At 41.0% G+C, this 7500-nt stretch overlaps 1 protein-coding gene across 1 annotated transcript in view; it reads left to right on the plus strand.

Moving 5' to 3' along the window:
• The window catches only part of gng2 (guanine nucleotide binding protein (G protein), gamma 2), a 15709-nt gene that overhangs the window by 2954 nt on the left and 5255 nt on the right, over positions 1–7500 (plus strand). The window contains exon 2 of the mRNA XM_080849700.1: positions 5398–5453. The gene's annotated coding sequence lies outside the window, so the exon portion shown is untranslated. The remainder of the gene's footprint in view (positions 1–5397; positions 5454–7500) is intronic.

The raw sequence follows: 7500 nt of genomic DNA on the forward strand, positions 1-7500 counted from the left end.
GTAGAAATATCCTTCACATCACAAACAAATCATTGGTCTCAGGAGTTGTACCAACATGTTTTACACATGCAGTGGTGCCGCCTTTTCCAGTGTTTGAATTACTTTGCAGGTCTTGGGGGTGAGCACCTTAAGGATGGCACTCTATACACAGTAGGCCTTCTGTATAACCTCATAGCAATTATGCAGGCAACAACTACGCACAGCAATACAGGTATACATTGCCAGGAGCCCTGCCACAACATAAAATAACCTCTGCTACTCACCATATTAACACACAGGTAGCATGAATTATCCCTCAATTCATCCTGATGAGATAATACAACAAACACTGGTCGTGAGGCAGCAACTACCCACAAAAATAGGCCATAAATAACAGTCGCTATTTTTGCTGAACTTCTTATGAAACATTTTTCACTTCCTCTCTGTTATTAATAATTGTAAGTGTCTAATGCTTGGTATTGGGGCAGGCGATTCACATCAGCTTGTTGCTGGATTTATTTCAACTAAGCATGTAGCTTGTGGGACTGTGTGGGAACAAACAACCATAAATGTGTGCGAGCATGATCGTGCCACAGCCAGAGAGAAGCTACTGAGCAGAAGTGCCCAATGTGGCTGGAAATTACACCTAATGAGATGGCAATTTACCACACACAACCCAACCCGTCAACTTGAAATCCTTGAATTTGAGGAGGATGACAATTAATGCCTTAAAAACAGTATAATCTATATAATCTTGTTTCATCCCAATAGTAGGACAGTAACAATCCCCAAAGTAGGAATGAGATTCCTCAATAATTCACATGACATTTTGGAGGCTTTCACTATGTCACGCCAACGTGTGAGCTGATCTTTGACTCATATTAGAATTTGTTTTATTCCATGTTTGATGATCTCAAGTCTGCCACATGACACTAAACTAAAATATGAATGCAACATCTCAGATTGTGGTCCCATGTTTCATGAACTGAAATAAAAGGTTCCTTAATTTCTCCATACCCATACATTTTCGTTTCTCAAATTCTATGCACAGCTTTACACCTGTAGTCATATTTGTGTGGCACTCATAGTTTAGTGCAATGCTTCGAGATGCTACCATGTTGTGTTTATGTTATTCATCCTACTGTAGTGACAGAGGAAGCTAAAGGCTGTCATATATTGAAGAAGCCCACACATGAAGCAACCATTCAGGAACTGAAACAGAAAGCAGGGAAGGTCTTACAAGAGAGAATTACATACACCCAATTATGCATTGACAGACACAGATTTTTTTCTTGTGCACAGAATTAAACATTGACATTCTGTCCAACAGAAACGCACATCATTATGGGGCGAAACACATCACACACACACACACACACACACACCAGGAATCGCACAGCTCTCTTCCATGTAACAATACTTACGACTTACAGAGGGATAGATGTACTTGCACAGTTATCGACTTTGATGAAAGAGTTGTCTCATCATACATACGTATATGTAATAGTAGACAGTACAGATGTACAGAGATGTCATTATCTGTATCTGTATCTATTCAACCAGCTAAATGATCTGGGCCTCGTTTCCCGAACGCGCACTTAGCCTAAAAAGCACTTGAAATCGTTTGTAAGAGGAATCCTACGTTGCAGACGGGTTTCCCAACGACGCACTTAGCTTAAGTGTATCTTTCGTTGAGAAGAATTCTACGTGTGGTCAGGACCAGTAGTAACTTCACACTTAGCGATTTAATCCACCAGGGGCGTCGTTCGGAAGAAAGGGGAATTTAAAAAAAAAAACATGGCTACTTGAAGCGAGGAATATTTTACATTAATAAAGCTATCTACACAACTTTTTATATGTTTATAATGACTCGGTTTGATCTGAAATGTGCTACGCGACCAATGGAGAGTATGTAGGTCTTAACTGAAGCTTTGAAACAGTAGTTTTATGGCACAATTAGCGCTTATACCACCACTCCATTGGCTTATATGGTAGCTTTCTAGCTAGATGGTTGAATACATATATATTTGCAATGTTCTTCATTGAAACTTTTTTTAAATCGCTAGTTTCATAGCTCATACAGTCACGCATGACGTACGCTTCAAACCCCTCGACACCTTATCCAGGGGTGTCGTTCGGCCTATTGTAGAAGAAATCCAAACGATGTTTCTGTGTATAGCACATCATGAGAATGTCATTGTTTCACCTGCCTATTCCCATCAAAATAGAAATAAAGAATATTGAGTATTTGAAAATAAAGATTAGGCTATACAAAACTAGTGCAGTGCCCGTAGGAATTATACATTCTGTAGTGTTAGCAGACGTAGGGCTGTTGGGTAGTGTAATGGCAAGACATATTTGCACTCCACATAGGTACAGGTTACACTGAAGTATTATTGTGATGCATGTTTCCTTTTCATTAAGAAATGTGTTAATGGTAGCCTTTTTGGAGAGTTACCAACAAATAAAGTTTGAGATTATGTAGTGGATGCAGTTGAATATACTGTAGATGTCAACGTTGCTGTCTAAACTATAAACTAAATGTCATAAAGAAAGACATTATTTAAAATGAAGTTATGGTTGAAATAGGATCACTTCTTTATTGTAAGGGTAAGTGTAAGGTAAGAATAGTCATACAGTTGGACTCAAATGTAGGTTAATTTTATTGAATGTATGTAGCCTACTGTACTGTATGACTTCGATGATGCTAGCTTTGACAGCCCACTCTCAGACAGATCGTAATAAATGTCCTTACAATGGGAACACAGTTTAAATAGGCTTCTCTGCTGGAGATGGCGTTACTATCCCCGCCCCGAATTCAGTGCACATTGCACGTTCGATGCACGCATAGGCTAGCTAATTTCACAGCAATTAACGTAAACAGGTTAACCTGATGTAAACAGCTCCTAAGAGCTACTTAAGAACTCGTGCACGTTGCGCTCGTGCACCTGACTTTAAGTTGATGGTTGGGAAACGCACGTACATAGAAAGTGTTACTTAGTGTACGATGTCGCGAAAATCCACGTAGGCCGTTAAGATACGTCGTTATCGGGAAACGAGGCCCTGTTTCTGTATCTGTATTTGGATACTGGAAGTGGGTGTGGTTTATACCAGAGGTCACATTAAATCAGAATAATGCATTTTGAAATGTAATTTTCATTAATAATGCAATTGTTGTCCTTCAAAGCATCAAACTGATTTAAGATTTATATATATTTTTGACTTAACTAAATTTGATGACAAACAGATACACATTATACAGATAGCACTGGTTGTTTTTTTGTTTTGTTTTTTCGTTGCTAGCTTCACAAATCAGTTGTTGCTGACACTTGAACTTGTTGCTGTCAATTTAAATAACCATGAAATACTTTGTATTGTGTTAGTCAATTTAGTCAAAATGTCATGAAACCTATGGCTAATACAAACATCTGTTGACTGTAACAGATAAATATGGACTGAAATACAAGGTAATTAACTTGGGGATGACACACTATGGCTTACGACACCTATATAATCTAGTGTCTGACTTATATGCTTAGAAGGCAGCATGTCAAAGGTGAACAGAAACCGTGTGTGTCAGCTTGTGCGGTGACTTTGTGGGAAGTGTATGATGTAGTCAGCAAAGTACCGCACGTACCACTATGTGCCTTTTTGTCGACTGTGTGTTCAGTTGTGTGGATTTTTCTTCGGGTGGGGAAATGTTCAACTACCCTTTGGATATGCAAATGCAGACTTGTTCACTATGGGTCACATTCTGACAGAGGTGTGTGTGTGTGTGTGTGTGTGTGTGTGTGTGTGTGTGTGTGTGTGTGTGTGTGTGTGTGTGTGTGTGTGTGTGTGTGTGTGTGTGTGTGTGTGTGTGAGAGAGAGAGAGAGAGAGAGAGAAAGGGAGAAAGGGAGGGAGGGAGAGAGGGAGAGAGAGAGAGGGAGAGAGGGAGAGAGAGAGAAAGGGAGAGAGAGAGAGAGAGAGAGAGAGCGAGAGCGAGAGCGAGAGAGAGAGAGAGAGAGAGAGATAGTGTGCCGAGTGTGGCATTGAACAAAGAAGAATACCCTGGAATGGCACAGAGGGCACATCATGCCACAGAGGAATGGCAGAGAGAGAGAGGGAGGGAGAAATAGAGAAAGAGAGAGAGACATGATGCAAGATCTAGAGGGTGAGACAGAAGGAGAGACAGAAAGAGCGATGGATGGAGGGAACCACATGGGAAAAGACAATATTGACAGAATACAGTGAGAAGAGGAGGGGGACACAGAAATAGATTTAGTTTGAGCAATGAGTATGTATAGGAATGACTGAGGAATTAGGAAATCTCTGTGTAATGAGCAATAGCTGTGTAGGAAATGAAAAGCAGGACTAGGGGTGGTGTTTTGAGAGAGATGCAGTCAGGCAGGACAGAGTAACAGAGACACTCAAAGGCATTTCATAGAGAGCCTGAAGGACACATATTCATATCTATCTGCTCATGGACACACACACACACACACGCACAGCTGAGACCACTGCCTCATTATCAGTGTAATAGCTCACTGTAGTGTGTGTGTGTGTGTGTGTGTGTGGATGTGAGTGTGGATGTGTGTGTGCCGGTTTTACTCTATTATTATGCTGCCTGAACATTATTTAATGTAAATGACTCGAGACGCATACACATGAGACCATAAGCTAAAAACGCTCCAGAGCTGAGACCTGAGATTGAACTTGGGCACGATGCTGTGACACCGTGGTAATGAACGTTCCGTCACATCAGCAGCTGCGAGTGTGTTCATGATACTTAGATATTCAGTGTTGCTCCACCCTATTGACTTCCATTAGTTACACTTCAAATGATCATCATGTTGGTATGGCCATGACTGTGATCATGCGGTGTGTGATGTGGGTGATACATGTACAATGTGATAAAGTTGGCGAGTGTGATGACTCTGTAAGCTTGTGACACCATGTGTTTTGTAAACATGTCCTATCAAATGTGCCCACATCCATTGTGTGAATGTTTGTTTGATTGTTTGTGTGTACATGTGTGTGTGTGTCTTTGACTGTGGGTGTGTTTTATTCCAATTCCAATCTCCGCCGTCAACAACTTTTAGCAAAATGGCTGTGTCATTCTGAACTCTCAACACTCCATAACTACACACACACACAGACACACACACACACACACACACACACACACACACACACACACACACACACACACACGTGAAAACACACGTGCGCAGTCACACTAAGACACAGTGTACTGTAATTAAGAAGGTATGCAAGGACTGACAATTGCTGCAATTCATCACTCTGCCCATCTTTCTCTCTCTCTCCCTCTCATCATCCCCTCCCCTCCACTTTCCCTCTTTCTTTCTCTCCCTCTCTCGATCTGTCTTTCTCTCTCTCTTTCTATTTCTCTTCCCCTCAACCCTTCCTTTCCATAGACAGACCCTGCCAGAAAAGCCTGTGGAGTCGGAGAGCGAGTGAAACAGCAGAAGAGGTAAGAGACGAGAGCGGAAAGAAAGACAGAGAGAGAGAGAGAGAGAGAGAGAGAAAGGAAGGAAGGAGTGGGTGAAGGGATAATAGATTCTGTTTACATATGAGGGGAAAGGTCCGGCTATGTTTATAAGTGAATGCCACTTAGTACTTACACTTAGTGTGAGTGTGTGTGTGTGTGCGTGTGTGTGTGTCTGTGTGTGTGATGTGCTGGTTTCAAGGCATGTGAGGGGTGTGTAGTAGTGTAATCAGGCGTCCTCACATTTTTAAACAGCAGCTGACAGCTGTTGTAAAGGAGCCTGGTGAGATTGCACTATGTGTGTGTGTGTGTGTGTGTGTGTGTGTGTGTGTGTGTGTGTGTGTGTGTGTATGTATGTGTGTGTACAGGGCTGTAGTGGAGGGTAAACGAACGTAAACGCCGTTTACGCACCTCTGAAATTTTGGAAATAGCGTTTACGCATCTCAAAATTCTCTGCACCTTGTATTCTGTCGTTGAAATAATCCGAAATAAATTTGGTTTCATCTTAAATCACCTTAGACTAAATTTCATATTGTTGAACATATGAACGCTGTATTCTGAATCATTTTTATCTGCGCTGTATTATGGTCTGTGACCATCCTATTAGTGCCTAGCAGCTGCGGCAACACCAATAAAGATCCAGGAAGTATGTAAACACATACACGTTGTGGATTAGCCTTTTCAAAATGGATTAATTCGCCATTGATATCAGGCGATTTTTGAAGAGACCATTGAGTGCTTTCACTCACACAGATGCCCGCAAAAGGCCTCAAGATCAAAGTAAAACTGAAGAAGATCAATTCACATTTTTTTAACGTTGCTTTGGTTCGCACAACATCGCATTAAGACAGGGACAAATGCTTTAAATAACGTGCTTTCAAATACGATAATGCAGGTAACAAGCCAGCCTTCCCGGTTCCATCTAAATAGGCCTAATAAAACGTAAATTCTTTCAGCAACTGAATATGCATGAGTAATTATCCTCAGGCATATCACGCTAATTCATTGAAAATTGTAGACAGATTCTTTGCAAGCCAGTTAGACATAAGTAGCTAAGAGAAATGTTTTAGCTTAGCTATAGAATCTTCCATTTTCGCAGTCATGGTCAAATATAAGTGTAGAAGAGCCTACATGAGTGTTCAATCCATCACAAAATGTGAAGTCCTGGCTGGTGAAGCACAGGAGAGTCATGAACCCCAGAACACGCCCATGCAAGGCAGGTTTTTCCAATGGTTAAAGAACAGGGGAAGTGTTTAATTGCAGCATGGTTTCTTTTTATATTATACTTTTCAGCTGTAACACCCTGGGTTTCCAGAGGCCTTCATTTTTTATTTAGGTCCTAGGTTCTTTCTTTTGTCTCCCCAACCACCCCCTTCATTTTTGTGAGGCCTACAACTACTTTTCTTAACTGTTTTCTTGACATTTTATCACCTCCAAACTCCAAACACATCTAGTCACTGTCATTGATTTAATATGACTTTAACTGATAACATAATGAATTGTAGCCAGGTCAGCCTTACAGAGTCACCGACTCTCTGATCTCAAAATTCATAGTTTACCTACCTCTAATTTTACCACTTCAGCACTGTGTGTGTATGTGTTTGGATCTGTATTTCCTCCTCTGTTCCAAATAAATCCAATCCAATTAAAAGTATTCATTTGTGTTTGTGGGACCATGCTTGCATATATGGGAAGACACTCTTTAAGTTCATCAGTATGTGTACACACATGTAAATATAAGTGTGATGGTGTGTGTTTACACGTGGATGAGGCATGTGTTTAGGGTCATGCTTGCTGTTTGGCTCATCTATCACTAGGTCCATCACCTAGCCCAGCCTCTCACTACAACTCTGCCCTTTGAACTCAAAGTTTGGCACTGCTCTGAATCACCAGCAGTTCCTCTATTCAAAGGGGAGTCTAAGGCAAACTCACAATCCAGTGTTCTTGGCTTTATGTTCTGAAAAGTGCCAACAGATGAGTCTACTGTGTAAGTCAGACTTGTAAAATATGCTGCAGTTGATCTCATTGAAAA

This window comes from Sprattus sprattus (genome assembly GCF_963457725.1).
Source record: "Sprattus sprattus genome assembly, chromosome: 13".
Taxonomy (NCBI): domain Eukaryota; kingdom Metazoa; phylum Chordata; class Actinopteri; order Clupeiformes; family Clupeidae; genus Sprattus; species Sprattus sprattus.